The sequence below is a fragment of the Euprymna scolopes genome, chromosome 18 (genome assembly GCF_053919585.1).
Source record: "Euprymna scolopes isolate OS-2025 chromosome 18, ASM5391958v1, whole genome shotgun sequence".
NCBI lineage: Eukaryota > Metazoa > Mollusca > Cephalopoda > Sepiida > Sepiolidae > Euprymna > Euprymna scolopes.
In genome coordinates this window covers 73,877,856-73,895,761 of record NC_136499.1, presented here as the reverse complement: position 1 = coordinate 73,895,761, position 17,906 = coordinate 73,877,856, and the positions used below count along the sequence as shown (strand labels likewise).

Below are 17,906 nucleotides of genomic sequence, written 5' to 3'. Positions count from 1 at the left end.
TAATCGCCTGCGGATCGCATAATAATCAACCACTTTTCCCAAAGTTATATAAAATCACTTGTTAAAGATTAACATAAATTTATTTAAATATCCGATTTTGATTCATATTTATCTTGCATTAGTGATCTTTTCTTATTTGTTTTTATTTCCTTTTAACCACAACAATGTTATATCTTCGAAAAGGTATAATAAATAAGATAAACACATCTGTTGAAAAGAACACTCTATATAATAATAAGCAATGGCAATTTTATGTACGTACGTTATCACTTATCTCTCCATTTTCAGAAAATGAAATTGTGCGATAGCTTACATTTTTTCAAATCGTAATTCATTTTATTCATTTAAAAATATTTAAAGCAGACAATTCTTTTTGAAATAGAATAGAATATTTATTGTTATATATAAAGCCTTATATAATAAACTGTTTTCAATAAACAAAATATATAAACTGTTTTTAATAAACAAAAGGGGAGACAAATATGTTTTATTGATTTAAAAAGACAACTGACAATGGCAATTATTTTTTACGGAAGAAGAAAGAAATCATTTTTATTTTAAATTATTAAATCTACATGTATTATTTCAAAAACATATTAGCATTATAAGTAAACTATTCAGATGAAGAAAGCAAATTCAACAATAAAATGTTGTCAGTGTAGTTTCTAGTATATACGGCATAATCATGTTGACACACCGGTTCCCGTTAGATCACCGAAGTAAAGCAACGTTGAGCCTGGTCATTACTAAAATGGGTGACCAATTTGGGAAGTCCAGGTGCTGTATGTAGGAGGACGTCGACACCTCCTTTGCAAAAAGTTGCAAAAACCTAACGTCGTCATCTCCCCTAACAGGGATATACATGCGACTGGGGACCGCTTGTGAATTTCATACTCCCATAAAACTTCCTCCTTCAGAGGAAGCCGGTTAAACCCTGAATATAGTTGGTGCTGACTGCACACACACACACACACACACACACACACACACACACACACACACACAGTGTAGTTTCTAGTGGATGAGAGATAACACAACCATATAAAGGTCAGTTTTGTATTTATTATAAAAAAAATATTGCAACAAAATCTGTCTTGTTAATATTGAAGACTTTACAGGTTCAGGTGAGTTATTCCATGTCAAATTAAACAAGGTCAGAATGTAACAGAGCGTGGACGCATGGATGAAAATGCTGAGTCATGTACCAAGAAAAAGACTACAAAAAGAATGTGTGCACAGACCGATGATCATGTTTAGCACGTTCGGAGTATGGTCAAGAGTACTTTGTAAGTCGTTAAGTTCGAAAAGACAGAGGTCAGAGAGAGAGATAGAGAGAGTGCACATCACAATTTAAAATACCTGGAAATAAATGTCATTGTTAGACATAAAAGTGAGTTCGAGTTAGTCTTTGTCGTGGTCCCCTTTGCAACATAGAATGCATACAACATGTGGTTTCCGTGTGTATGTACAACGTTACAAAAACATCACTGAAACAGATTTTTTTTTTTTAATCTTGTGCATTCATAAGAAAAAGTTCAAAGATTATGTGACTAAAAATATGAATTTTTGGAGAAAATTAGCTAATACATTTTTATGAACAAAACTATGAGAATGCACTAGGTTGGTTAGCTAATATCAAATATGTTTCTGCACAAGATTAACTTCTAAAATGTAACTATTTCAAATCTGAGATTGCAGAAATTTTGCCAAATTTATGTTCAGTGAAGATTTTATTCTTCAATGTAGTAACATTGAAGAACAATATGGCTTTATATAAAGTTTTCTTAGAACATTTCTAATAAAGTGTCAGAAAAAAAAAACTATCGACAGAATTTTGTATAACCCCACTGCTACATCTCCGCAAGTTCTCTTCAACATCATGATAAGAGTGCTTGGAAATAAGGAATGGGTGGAATTTTATAGTGCTGAGTCGAATTCATTGTGGTTTCAAAATGTTGCTCATGCAACCCTATGATTTTTAAAGATTGTAGAACTACTCCAAATGTGAAAGGTGATACGTCTTACATGAACTTTTAAAAGGAACTATCATCATCATTAATCAGTTCTTTATGCCTTTTTATTCTTTATGCAGGATGGTATTTTGGTTTATGCTTCATGCTTCATACCAAAATTTCTTTTGTTTCTTTTACGTACAGAATTCAGTTGGAGTTACTTTCATGGTTCACCAAAGTATGTGTTTCATTGTTACTTACTAAGGTAGCTTCAGCTGTGGTTTTCTAAGTAGATATTATTAGCTAAACTGTGCATTAAGTAATTGGTTTCACTTTTTTTGCTTTGTTAACTACGTTGATTTATTTAGTTACACTATCGCTAGAACTCTCTTTCTCCACACACAGTGTATTGGATTGGAGTTTGGGTTACAACTAATATGACTGAACAAACTTCTGCTATACCAGTAATAATTTCATGGTAAAAAGGTTAATCTTTGTCCTGCCGGCTTTGTTTATTTCATTATCTCCTCTCTAGTATGTAAGATACAAGGTCGTCACATATGATGTCATCATATATGACGTTGTCTGTTTTCCTTTAGATATGGCTTGTACATAGTTGTAGTATGGCTGCTATGGAAGCAAAATACATTGCATACCTGTACCTCTATCTATGTAAAGTTATGTTTATGCACAGGATTAACTTCTAAACTAATTAACTGATTATACATTTTAGACCCACCTGCACGGTAAAGGGCATATCATGTGTGCCATATTTAGTTTAATTTAGTCTTAAGTGAATGAAATTCAGATACTTTCGATTTTTGTGAAATTTTTACAATAGATATCAATTAATAAATATTCTTCAAATGTTAGTTTCTTTGAAATATTTAAAGAGTTTTTAGAAAGAATAATATAGATACAACCTCTTATTTCAAAATTCAAATATTTTAACTTTAGACTAAATTTGATCCATTAAACACAGATGAAGCAAAATAAATTTCAATTTATTTTTAAAATCCTTAAAGTTTACAAATATTAAACTTCACAGTTTTCTCTAATTAAAATCATGTGATGGATTTTGATCAAAATTGAAATAAAGATTATAGAGAGTTTAATAACATATTTTATTTTAACAACGGAACATAAAAAATAGTGTATAAAAGGGAATCGATTTAACCCGAGAAAAAACATTCTAGTATCATATAAAGTGTTTGTATCAAATGTGTTGAGAATCATCAAGTAATTATATCATCATATGGTGTTTGCTAAACTTATGTTTAGAAATAAAGCTATTTATCTCCTTCTCACCGCGGGAGGATGTGACACAAGGTTCGGAAAATGAAATTGAAGAGCCAGCGCCATAGACAAAGAGCACTCTCGCCTGCAAAATTGTCTGAACAGTCCCATTGGCATTCCCTTAGAGGATTTGCAATACACTAACCATTTCTCAGAAGTGAGGTTGGAGCTCCTAGAACTTTCCTCGTCTGAAACCGATCACAGCACTGAACTAAAAAAATTGTATGCAGTTTTGATGAATAACTGGGATGATCTGATGAAGGAACAAAGTTTTAGTTTGCAGCCTGCTATGTTGATTTATATAATAAAGTAATTTCATCTTCAATCGAGTTGTGAGGGTGACTTTTGTAGTTACATAGATTTCTTATCAAAATGTTCATCCTGCAAATGATATACATAAGACTATATGCAAAACATACCCAGTTATTAAAATTTGTATGTTTATTGATTTGGGTTATCTCCCTTATCTCTTGAAGAATTCCATAGACTGACAAATAGGTACCCCAACTCACTGTTCCAATGTAAGCCAGTCTATATAAACTCTTTGGTTTCTTTTCCATTATCTTCTCCTTACAACCGTAACATTGGTTGACTGCTTCACAATAAAAGCCCCCACTCCTGCTCAACTGTACTCATTAGCCACCATCTTTGACATGGTTCGACTGCATTGTGACAAAGCCTATATAAAGCAGTTCAAGAGCAGCCACTCCTCTATTTCCATATTTCTCACTTTGACGTTGGCCTGACTGCATTTGTAATGTAAGCCGGCTGAAAGTCACAGATAAAAGCCATTTCTTCCATGCTGAAAAGAGCCGGAATCGACAAATGCAAAATATTATTTCTTAGATAAGTTATTGCACATATTAGCACATCTTCTCTTTTCTGTTCATTTACCATTTTCTGTTTTCATTACTTTCTCATGTAAAATTGTAAAATTATACTTTTGTTTTTTTTTTCTCATTTCAAAAGCTCTCGCCCCCATTTCAAATTTCAGTGCTTATCTTGAGAATTGTTCATACATTCTTACATGTGAGAACTGAATTTACTACATAGTAGGTTTAAAATTTACACTGATATCAAAGAACTTTACTCTTTATTAATTTCTGAGTTTGAGATACACAGAAAGAGAATCCATGCAATATTGTCAAAGCAAGTTAAAGCACTAATCAGTGTGATAAAAGATAAGGCCAGTCCAGTTAGAGATAAGGGCAAAAAACTTTAAAAAGTCTGACGTCAAAGAAATTGTTGATTATGTTATACCTATTTACAATGCCTCCCCACGGGACAGAGTTAGACACCAGGGTCGTTTTTTTAACGTTGATTAATGTTATAGCAGATACAAGTAAAATATATTATACTAGCAGGACCCGGGTCCCGGCTTTTCCTGAGTGGAATATAAAATATAAAAGAATGATTTAACTATGAAAAAATATCTGCAAAAAAGAAATTTCCGAAATCAAATATAAACAGTGGATAGATGATCGAGAAACTATGAGGTAAAAAGCCTAAATCAGTTTGAATTAATTAAGCAATTCAACGTTCTGTAGAATAAATTAAAGCAAGATTGCAAATCTCTCCATTGAAGAATAAGGTTGTTAAAGTAATTGCATTAAATATGTTGATAATTATCAACTAATTATGTCATCATATAGTACTTGATCTGCTGTTGCAAATATATTGAAATGAGCTGCTGCTTAAAACTTTTATTTAGCTTCGAGTCAAGTGTAATAGCATCTGTTCTAATACTAAAATTCACATTTTCTGTCTTCGGTCAATGAAAGGAAAATCTGTCTAGACTAAGGAAATTTTTATTTTTGTTTCAATCCAGAATGTTCTATATTAGAGAGAGGAATTTCCTCATATTAAAAACCAACCTTGTGTCTAACTCTATTAATTAAATATTTTTTTAAAAAATATTTTTCCACATATTCAAACCCATGTTCAAAGAATTACATGTTTTAACACAGAGGAGAGACTTATATATAAGGAACTGCTTAAAAGTGTCAAATGAAAGATATAAAAAGTACCAAATGAACCAACTTTTTCCAAGAGTGACAATAATTTTCAACATTTCCCCTTTTTTGGCTAGGCAACGAGGCATACACTTGCAAGACAAAATCTATCTTTTCTATGCATAAATCTTCCAAGAGACACATAAGTTATATAAGTAAAACGATCACAAAAACTCAACTCACAAGCTACAATCACAGCAAAGAACATTCTTTACTTTTTCTCTGTATGAAAATTCAAATGGACTTTCATGAACGAAGTTTCTTTTCTGAAACATCCCATCTGTGTGACAAAACACCACAAAGCTGCTTTCCAAACGATTACAACACGCTTGTTTACAAGTTTAATGTAAACAAATACTTGTTGAAACGCCAGGTTGGATATTCAATTTCTCTTTAGTAATTTTTTGCCCATTCCACCCATTTGTGTCGTTCATCATCCAACCAATAATCTCTTAAAGCCTTCCATGACCCATTTGTATAAAAATTGTGTAAATGACCCATTTCAATAAAAAACGAAGTTGGTGAACTGAAACTTAAAGAACTGTGGTAGCATTCAGAGAAAATAAGAATTTCAGTTACATCTCATCATATACAAACATTTTTGGCTCAGTCTGTGAATTCTAAAGCCGTCTTCATGTTCCATGGATAGTTTAATTGTAATACTGTACCTTTAATTTCCCACTAGAATAAGCGGATAGACATCTGGAAAGTATGAAACCAAGTCTGTCATTTTGTGATGCACCACAGCAGAATGATGTTCCAGCTTCTGTGATACAGCAGAGCATTCCAATAATATGCTAGCAGGCCGCCTGACATTGCCTGGTCATAAAATATGTTTAAATATGATATTTTGATTAATGGAGATTTAGTATTTATTATTATTATTATTATTATTATTATTATTATTATTATTATTATTATTATTATAAGCAGGACCCATGTATCGGCGTTTCCCGGTAGACGTATGCCTTTCACCCCACCGGAAAAAAAAAAGAAAAAGAAAAAGAAATTAACTACGGTTGTTAGTTGGGTCCACTGCTGCCCATTATAATGTCAAGCACTGGCGTCCGTGGCCTGAATGAATGTATCGTGGCGATTTATGGATGCATTTCATATATATTTATGGAGTATATATGTTACAAATAATAGCATATTTTTTAATACGATTAGTTTTGAAAAAAACAAAAAAACAACGAAATTTTCAGAAAAGAAATATGTATAGGAGGTCGATATAGTGTAGTGTCTGTTTTTATACTGTACTTCACCTTTTCTGACCTCGATCAGTGGAGAAGAAATCCTTCTAGACTGAGACAATTTATCCTATCCAAAGTGCCCGTTATTGGAGGAACTGTATTTCCCCATATTTAAAACCGACCTTGTGTCTACTCTGCCCTCATGATAAAATTTTTAAAAAATACACTTTCCTATTATGTTAGTTGTTCATTGTTTTAAGTACTGTAGGTTTACAACAACAGATGTCATATACAGACTTATTATGTCTAGACTATCAGTCACTATCTTATGTAACTTTTGAACGACATTTTAGACACATTCACTCGTTATAATAAAATCTTACATTTTATCCTCACAATCACAACTATCTTTAGAGGAAGTAGTTCCTATTTTCCCCTCCAAATAACAAGTCAACCTAACCACTCATCATCGGGGAGAATTCTGAACATTCGACTGATCTGGGGTTGCACCCTCATTAACTGGATCCTATACTCATAGACATACCATTTCCTGGATCCTATACTCATAGACATTTCCATTTCCAAATTCAAAAATAAGAAATTCTCACATTCCACCAAATCTCATTGGCTGATAGCTGAGAATTCGTTCATTCTAGAATCTGAATCTTATTACAAAAACGAACGCTTCAGAAATTTACAAATATGGCGTCACTCTCTACAAGAGGCAATTGTTCTTCTACAGTTATGTTACCATGTTAAATCTTTTGTGTTTACATACATTACTAAATACTATTTTTTGACATATCGGCACATTTTTTAAAACTAGATAAATCTTTTCTTTAAAGTATGATTGACTTCTTTCTTTAATTACGCTAACAGACTAAATCTTTTGTATTTACATACATCGTACTTGTTATTAAATATTGTTTTTCTATACATCGGCACACGCTGATAAGCAATTTTTTAATCTTTTTTATGCCACATTTTTACTAAAATTCTTTCTTCAGTTACGTTAATTAAAAAGAAACAAATTAAGCAATTAATATAGCCGAAACTCAGATTTTGATGAACCAAAAATTGATGGCTAATTTACTTAAAAAATCTTATATATGCTTTGAAAGCCTTTAAACTGTCTATTCATGACAATTTTACTACAATTCTTTCTTTTTGCATTAAATAATAAAAAATAAAAAAATAGATAAAGTGAATAATATAGCCGAGACCAGGATTTTGCCGAAAACTTCCACATTAACCTATATTGTTTGACTCTAACATTTATTTATTTTTAGTACGATTTACCAAAATTCTTTCTTTAGTTTTGCTAAATACAAAAAAAAAAAAATAAAATAAAATAAAAAATAAATAAATAAATAAAAATTAATACAGCTGAGACTCGGATTTGGACAAACCAGAAATTGACATTTCATTTATTTAAAAATATCTCCTAATATATGCTTTTGAAGTCTATTCCTGACTATTTGGTTGAAATTCTTTCTTTTTACGCTAATTAAAAAATACAATGGATAAAGCGACTTACATAGCCATGGCCCAGATTTTGCCGAAAACTTACACAATGACCTATACTGCTTGACTCTAACATTTAATCATAACCTGAAATTGACAGTTCATATACTTCAAAACCTCCTTGTGTGTGATTTTGAAGCATTTAAACTGTCTATTCCTGACTATTTGCAAAGTGTATGTATGTGTGTACGTGTGTGTGCGCATATGTTTATGCATGTGCATGTGTTCATGTCTCTGTGTGTGCGTGTGTGTGTGCGATTTTTGTGTTTTTAGATTTGTGTTTTTGTGTTTTTGTGTGTGTGTGTGCGTTTGATCGAGTGTACTTGTACGTGCGTGTATGTGACTGTTGGTCGTGTGTGTGTGTGTATATATCTTTTTGGTCGTGTGTGTGTGTGTGTGTGTGTGTATGTATCTTTTTGGTCGTGTGTGTGTGTGTGTGTGTGTGTGTGTGTGTGTGTGTGTGTGTGTGTGTGTGCGCGCGATATAGATATATATTGCGTCAACCAGACTTAGTCACAGCAACGCATGGCACAACTAGTAATAAATAAAAGAAAACGCAACTAATCGGGAGCTAACTTTTTTCAATTTAGTCACGTGTTAAACTGTAAGTTTGGATATGTTTTCAAGTCGTCGTGGTTGTCCTTGTAATACAATATTTTTAAAATACACTTTTGTATTGTGTAAATTGTTTAAGGTATTTTTTTTTTGTAATGATAAATCCTAATGGTAATGTTGACCGCGTCCTTACCCGCCTCTGCGACTACAAATAGTTCGTTTCCAAGATGTAATAAGAAGTAGAAGTTGAATTAAGAACGAAAACATATCCTATCCTAAGGAAATGTAAAAAAAAACGTCTTGGATTTTTTAAATTTATTTATTTAATTAATTATTTTATTCAATATCCTCAGTTTTCTCCGCTTTATAGAGTAATACTTACTGTTATAGTACCTATTTACTATGCCTCCCCACGGGACAGAGTTAGACACCAGGGTCGTTTTTTAACGTGGAGAAAAGGTACAAAAATAAAAATTGTCTCAGTCGTGAAGGATTTCTCCTCCACCGAAAGAGAACAAGAAATAGAAGTGCAGCATCTGAAGAACAGATACTACACTTTGATCTTGTCCCGAATAATGTGGGTTTGGTGATGAAAATGGCCTGTTTTTTAACTCATGAGTCACTAATTATTAAGGCCAAAAGCCACTGGGGAATAATGATTAACAAGATGAATGGATTGTTATTTGAATGAAGAATATTATGAGACGATTGAAAATGACGAATGGAATAAAAAGTTTGATTACTGATGGGGAAGTTGTTGACATTGGATTTGAAGACGATCATGTTGTAGCCTGCAGAGAAGCAGTCATATAATAATATGTTCCACAGATGGAAAGGTTTATGAAATTACTGTTATAGTAACTCAAAAAACAAAAGTAGGAAAGCGTTTTTGTATAAAATAAAAAATGGGTGCAGCCCAAAATAATTAAAAGTTGCAAGTAACCATTTTGGGCTATGTGAGTTACTTTTATACTTACCTGGATTAGTTTTGCGTGGCAATGTATTTTAATGCTTTCAAAAAAACAATAACCGTTATTTATTTTGTAACCATGAAACACTTATCTAAGGAAATGTAACGAAATATTCATTTTTTTGCCGATTTTTAAGATAACCATTGATGTTAAATCTTGGACTTAGAATAATTATTTTTCACAGCTTTTTTGCATTCATAAGAGAATAAACCCTTTTTTTCTGAATAGTAATTGCGTAGCAATATGCAAATTTATAACCTCACGCGTCCTAACACTTAATAGTAATAAATAGTAATAAATAAATAGTAATAAATAAGCGCTACAAAATAAGGTTGTTGTGAATGGGGGACAGGTTAAAATCGTATTTTGGGGGTGCTGGAATCCGAAAAGCATATTTAAAATTTGCCGTAAATAAGTGGTAATCTTGAGAAACTAAGTTTGTATATAACGGAGAACGCGACGTCGTAGTCGTAGTGATGAATAAATGTGTAAAAAAAACGTACGTGTTGCTTAGGAATGCAATAAAAAGATAGGAAAACAGTACGGTCTAATTGTATAATGTAATAATTAGATATAAGCGCTACAAGTTAAGTTTTATTTCTAGGTGGGTGAAAATTGTAGTTGGGTATGTTGGAAACGTAAAGTACATTCAAAAATGTGTCGCAAATAAGCAGTTTTCATAAGAAACTAAATTTGTTTATGTATATGACGGAAGACGCACGGTTCATGAGTGGCGTAGTTGGAGTGATAAAGAAAAGGGAACAATAAACGAACGTAATGTTGTGGATTGTATAAAAAGTAGGAATACATTAATTTCTAATTACATGTAATATTGTATTTGGTAATTTCTGTAAGAACAATTGTTTTTTCTGTATCGGACACATTGACGGGCCAAGGAATATGTTTGTTAGTGATGTCATTTAACATTTTTAGTAACCATTCGTTTATAAAGTGGAAGAATTGTATTCCCGAATCAGAATTATACTGGGGAGACTTCATTATTTATGTAGTGTAAAATAGAAAGAGTATGTTATGTCTATGTTTGAAATAACCAGTTAAAAGAGGTGCAAGTAAAATAGTGTAGGAAATTGTAGAATTTGTCCCGGTGTGAACAGGTAGAAGTGGGAGCCCTAAATAATGAGAGAGAAAAATAGGAACTCCTTCCTCTAAAGATGGAGCGATTGTGATGGTGTTGCTCATTGGATGTAATGTAGCATTTTATTATCACGTGTGAATGTGGCAGAAATGGTGGTCGTAAGCTACATAAGATACTGGCTATCAGGGTAGATGTAATTGAATTTGTCTAGCGTCTGTTATTGCAAACCAACGATACTTTGCTTCGGGGGGAATCAAAATATTATATAGTGGATTATATTAGACCCAATAGATAGTAATGCTTTAAACAATAAAAATAAATTACTCGTGTGCCACCATCGAGAATCAAAACCAAAACGTTTACTTTTTCTTTGATGTTAATGCTTGAGCTAGGAAGACATGTTTGCTGCAAGGCTAAAAATTACAACATGAACCAATAGCTATTACATTACGCGTACCTATTCGTAATGCTATCTTTCGACCTTCACCTGGCAAATAACATTTTTTTTAAATTTTCACACGTTTGCACTGATTTTCCCCGGCTAAAATCTAAATATAAAGTTTTATATGGGTTCGAATACCCTATATATTAAGTTTCATGTCTGTAAACCAAAAAATGACAGAGGATTTCGGTAGGCCAAAGTTTTTTTTTACGCGTATCTGAATATATATAGAAAGAAGTTAGTGTTTACAATAACTTTTTACACAATGAATATCAATACACACAAAAAAATTCAAAGGAGTATATATTAATGAAGTTGGCATGCACATTTTTATAATTGACAGGAAAACGATAAAAATTATTTAAATTATCTTCAAATTTAGGGTGCATTAACAAGCATTGTTGTAATAAGATTCTTATCTTGTTTTATGCAGACTTGTTATTGTGTTCATTATTATTATAAGCTTGAATGATACCAAAAAAGTAGTTTAGTCTCTACATGTGACGTCTAATGAAAGGTAGACCTTGTTCTGGTTTCTCTGTGGATGGTCTGTAAATGTTGGAAATTGTGAATCCCTTGTGCTATCTGGACGTTATGATTTATGCTGGTAGGAATGTATGTTTCCATCGTATGGAGCAAATTTTATGGTTTTTTTTTTTCGTTTTAATCTACTGTAAAATCTCAAGCAGGGTCGACCCGTAAAGCCATGTTACAGGCAAGTGAATTCTATAAGCCCGCTCTTTATGCAGATAAACGACAGGGTTATGGTTCTATGGAGTTGTGGTGTGTGTTTTTCTGAGAGAGTTCTAACTCTTTTCTGCTGAGGATGAAGGTGTCTAGTGTGGAGTTGCAACCAGCTATGGTGGTATAGATATGTTAAACGAAGCTCTGGCTGAATAAACACATATTAAATCAATACAGGAGGTGAAACCGAATTTAGTTTGCTTGCCGACTCTTAATTATGAGATGACCACGATCCATGCATTCTCAACTTCCGCCCATGACCCAGGATTAGTTTGTGTTGTCTTTAATTATGGGCATGTTCATAATCGTCAAGTAAATTCCATTTGTATCTTTTATAGTCTAATAAGTGGCAAAATGGGGATGATACAAACTCATTTGCAAATAAATAAAAACATATTGCTGTTTTGGGGGGTTTTTTTTCACTTTACTCACAACTCACAACTACTTTATACCCACTCTATGACCGGTGTTTGCATATGACCTGGGTATGTCAATTTCCAGCTTTATGTAGCTGCTACTACTTTATAGCTAATACGAAGGTAAATATTTGGGGAATTTTGTAGGAAACAAATGCTACTTAGTATTTGCACGAGAGAATAGGTAACTTACCATTAATATATTTACATATTGATTTTATGTGGGATAAACAGTAGAAAGTTTCGCTTTGAACGAATATCTAATATCCATTTATTTTTACTTTTTGTGAATTATCAAGAAAATGTCAAATAGTTTTGTTAAAAATATTTACGTAACGTTTTTATATTATTATGTTTTTATTAATATATTATTATTGTTTTTAATATTATAATGTTATACTAATTTATTTATATTTACAAAACAGGCATCCAGTTTAGAAAAATCCGTTAAGCTTACATGAGATTCGAACTCTGATATTACAATCATAAAAACTACTACTTTAATATGCCTATTCTTTTTTGGCAATCAATTCTCTGTTATTTCTATTTGCGTACAAATAGAAAAACTCACAAAACACCATAACTTTTTAATATTAGATTCTGCACATAAGAAAAAATATGCGCATCATAACATTAGAATTTAATAATATATATCTTTAACAAGGATTACAAGTTCAAGAATCACTAAAATTATTTGTATATTATTTCAGAATTCCAAAAATTAAATAAGTTTTGTTATTATAAATTACATTGACCTCCCTTCCCCAAAAAATTGCATTTTAAGAGAACTACTAAAAATTATTAAGAGTCATTATTAAGCACTATAAGAACTACTAAAAATTATTAAAAGTCATTATTAAGCACTAATCTAGTCAGGAAAAAGTAAGATTCACACTCGAAACTCCTGAGTAAATTCGTTTTATTGTTTTGTTTTACGATATTTCCCATTACCCAGTCGATCGCCTGTGTCGAATTTGCTTTAATCGGCAGCAGAGGCAATTAGTCGTACATTGATCGGACATAATTTTTAGTCGTACATATTTAGTAAAACCCGAAAAACATGATTTATTATTTCAGAGGAGGTTTTAATTTTTTTGTGGGGGATAGTTCCGGACGTTCAAGCGAAGATGGGAAAACGTTTTGTATGTAAAGATGTTTACTGGTGCACGCTGGTTCCAGTAATCAAGGCCATCAGTATGTTTATAAGTATGTTTATAAGTAGTTAAAATGTTTGTATTTCTTTTCTTTATTTTTAGCGCTAGGGCGTCATGTGAAGAGCGACGCCATTTCAGCAGTAGCGGCAATTAGTCGTACATTGATCATACATAATTTTTAGTCGTACATATTTAGTAAAACTCGGAAAACAGCGTCATTTTTTCAAGTTCAAATTTTAATCAATTACATTATTATTATTATTATTATTATTATTATTATTATTATTATTATTATTATTATTATTATTATTATCATTATGTTTTTATTAATATATTCTTTTTAATATTATGTTATGCTAATTTATTTATATTTATAAAACACGCATCCAGTTAAGAAAAATCCGTTAAAAATGCGTAATCTAGAAAAGAAAACTGTAAAAAATGCGTAATCTAGAAAACTGTTAAAAATGCGTAATCTAGAAAACTGTAAAAAATGCGTAATCTAGAAAACTGTTAAAAATGCGTAATCTAGAAAACTGTTAAAAATGCGTAATCTAGAAAACTGTTAAAAATGCGTAATCTAGAAAACTGTTAAAAATGCGTAATCTAGAAAAGAAAACTGTAAAACTTAAATTTTGGTTTGTAAGAATGTTGAATAGAATAGTTTGTTGTGACAACCGTACACCAATTAACCCTTATCCTTTAGTAGCCTTCTGGACTTGATAAGTGGTGACTCTTTTGCAAAAATAAAATAAGATAAATCGAATGAAAGATAACATCTAATTAATCAATAATGTAGGTTATTTAAAATTTCATTCCAACGTTCAACAAACTTTTCAATATGCTGTCACCTAAAAAAGCAAAGCAAAAAGTACAGATGATGAAAATGTCCATGGCTCTTCATTTGACATTTCAAAAAATTATTGATTTTAAAATAAAATTCTCGAAGAGTATAGATCTTAGAATGGAAACCTTGAAAAGAATAAATTTTAAAATAAAAATAAAATAGACTATATATATATATATATATATATATATATATATATATATATATGTAGTATTCAAAAAATATAAATCTTAAAGTAGAATTCTTAAAAAGTTTAGATTTTAAAATTGAATTCTCGAAAAATGCATATTCTTAAATGGAACTTTCGAATAAATATAATTCACAAAATATAAAGATTTTAAGATAAAATTCTCGAAAAATGCAGATTCAAAAATAGAATTCCAAAAAAAATATAGATTCTAAAATAGAATTCTCGAAGAATATAGATTTTAAAATAGAATTCTTAAAAAATATAGATTTTTAAATAGTGTTCTCGAAAATATAGGTTTTAAAATAAAATTCTAGAACAATATAAATTTTAATCGTATTATTTGGATTCATTAGACTAATGTTCTTATCTTCAATGCCATTTTCATAACATTTCAGTCGATGTAACCTCCGATCTTCTTTAGGTGTATTTTCCCGAATTCAAAAGTGTTTCTATCGAACTCAGGAATTCGGACGGAATACAAATTTTTGTATATTGAGATTTCTGTATACAGAAAGCCAACTTTCACTGGACAGTACCTAAACTTCAACTCCCACCATCCATATAATATAAAGAAAGGAATCGTCTGTTGCCTACAACACCGAGCAAAAGCAATATGTAGTAACAGCAATGCATATCAAGAGGATATATCTAGTTTTTGAGAAACCCTTCTCCGAAACAACTACCCAGAGAGTATAACTTCAGCTCCAGAGAAATCTGGACCAAGCACGAAAACACCACTCAGAAACTCACCATACATAAAGGGCTTGTCTGAAAAACCTCAACGAATATGTAATCCATTTGACACTAGGACAGTATTAAGGAGCGATTCAACTCTCCTGAAACAGCTTGTGACAGAAAAATCATGACTAAGAACTGTGTTTATGAGATCCCATGTAAAGGTGAGACATGACGTTCATTAAAAGAACATCGAAAAGCTGTAATACATTGAGAGTTAGAAAAATCGGGTATGACTGATCATATCTGCAAGGAAAAAGGAAACAATCTACCATTATGAGACGGAGTAAAAATTATAGACAAAAAAGAACGGTGGGGAGTAAAACGACTCAAAGAAGCAGCACATATGCTGGGCGACAATTAATTACTAAGTAGACCTAGTATACAATTTAACACTATATGAGAACTGCTAATTATAAATAATAGATAATATACAGTAATAAGGAAACAATATATATATAGTAATAATAATAATTAGTAATAAATAGTGATATTCACAACTAGAAATAAAATAGGTTAAAAACTCCCAAAATTCATATTAGAACTGTTCGCAAGGATAGAGTACTTGGAAAAATCAATTGTAAAAGTGACATTCTCCTGAATATTGAAGGTTCGATTCTCAGTGTGGGCAACCAAAAAATTGTGAATTGCTTAGGACCGAGAACATGCTACTCCCGTGAAGTAAATAAAGTGTTCCGTTCGAAATTCCATCCAAATTTCTGAGTTTGACAGAAACATTTCTGACTTGGATAAGATACATCTGGAGAAAGTTGGAGGTTACATCGACCGGAAGGTTGTGAAAATGGCACTCAAGGTGAGAACAGTAGTCGATGAATTATCAATGACTAACCAATCATCATCTAAAAAATTCAGAAAGTATTAATTTCAAAATAGAATACTAGAGAAATATTGATTTTAAGATAGAAAAAATATAGATTATAAAATAGAGTTCTCGAAAAATATAAGTTTTAAAATAGAATTCCTGAAAAATATAGTTTAAAAATTTTAAGCCAAAATAAAAAAAAACACGTGAACTCAATTACTATCCCAATAAAAGAATAAACGAGAAACAATGGCCACACTTAATAAACATTTTTTTTTATAATAGATCTTATTTTTTTAACACTAAACAGTTTTATTTTACATATTTCAATAATTTTGTAACATTTTATTCATTTCCTTAAGAGGTGTTAATTGCTAACAAAAGTGCTTTTATTTTGAAAATCTTTCATAGAATTATAAGAGGTGGAATGAATACTTTTTATGATAATGTATATTGAAGGCAATAAACTATGGCCATAATCTTATCCTTCTTACAATAATTAAAAGAGAATTTTGGAAATGTCCATTAAAAAACATGAAACAAATAGAGATTTAATTGATTATAAGATCAAAATCGTCTACTATTCTCATCATCTCTTTCTTTTATTTTTAATACAAAACGAACTCCTATACATAAAGAGATAATTAAAAAATACTAGTATTGAGGCGATTAATCGAAATCTGGAATCGGGGAAAAGAAGAAGCGTTTGTGATATCGGAACTGGTATCGGAATCGGGAAAATTTGAGCCTAATTTCCGATTCCAAAGACGCTTCCTTTATGTTTTTGACAAAAACAAACAAAAGATGAAACAAATATGGACGTAAGTATTTGTTAGAAGCTATTCATTTACAAGATAACAAAAGGCCACAGAGTAGCAGGTAACACATCCCATTCTCAGATTCAGCATTGACTCTAATTTATAGTTGTATTGTCTAATTTATATTTTTATTGGTCAATTACGATAAATAAAATAAACATTCTAGCGTTTACTTATCTATTCCCTGAGTAAGCCTTTTCACACCTGTTTACTAAACGTGTCTGTGCAGCCTGTCAGGAAGTTCATAATTGATTATGAGATTTAAAATGCCCTGGACAAGTTTTATTTTATTTTTTTACTTTGAACACAATTGAAAAATATGGACGAAGATCTCCCAATGAGTTTATTAAAATCTTGGTAGAGTACATAAAAGAAAACTCTTCAGCAGTTTATTGAAGAAAAAAAAAACTATATCTACATTTAAATGTACCCCGTCCCCAAAATCGAATGAGATTCGAGTATTTTTACTATAACTATCAGAAAAAAAAGTGATGCAAAAACGAATATGCAATAAATAAATGTTACCAAATGCAAGATTATGTTACTCTTCTATCTATGTAGATAAGATTATTTGTGTAAATTTTATTTTAAAGCATTTTTTTTTTCAAAATAAACCTAGCGTCCACATAGTAAACGTTAAGTTAAAACAAAAAATGGTTGCCTATAAGCTTTATATGAGGATCCTGGATAACGGCTCAAAACCGAAAATTAAACAAAATATGTTTTTACACATCAAATAAATGTCAACAATCGTGCGAAAATGTAATATCTGACGAGTATTTAGTTTAATTTGAGATTTTTGAGCGATTAGGTTAGATAAGATTAGTGGAAAAAATGTCCTAGAATCATCTAGAACTGATGATCATTTTACATTAAATTTATTTACGAATCTGATTTTTTATTCTAAATTCTAAAATAATTGTTTGTTTTTCTGTCGACCACGTAATTATTTGAAAAAGGTAGAATCGCATTTTGGGGCAGTGGATTAGTTAAAGGTGTTAACCTACAAATCTGCCATTATTATAATTCACTCTTTGGCCAGTTCTGTATATTTGCTCTACCTCTCAGTCTCCTTGATCTTCACTCTGTGATCTTCTGGAACGGCAAAATCTTGTGCGTCTGTTATTAGAGATTCAGT

At 31.2% G+C, this 17,906-nt stretch overlaps 1 pseudogene; it reads left to right on the top strand.

The window, feature by feature from the left end:
• The first annotated feature begins 670 nt into the window (after positions 1–670).
• LOC145301487 (5S ribosomal RNA) lies at positions 671–789 on the top strand (annotated as a pseudogene).
• Positions 790–17,906: the final 17,117 nt, after the last annotated feature.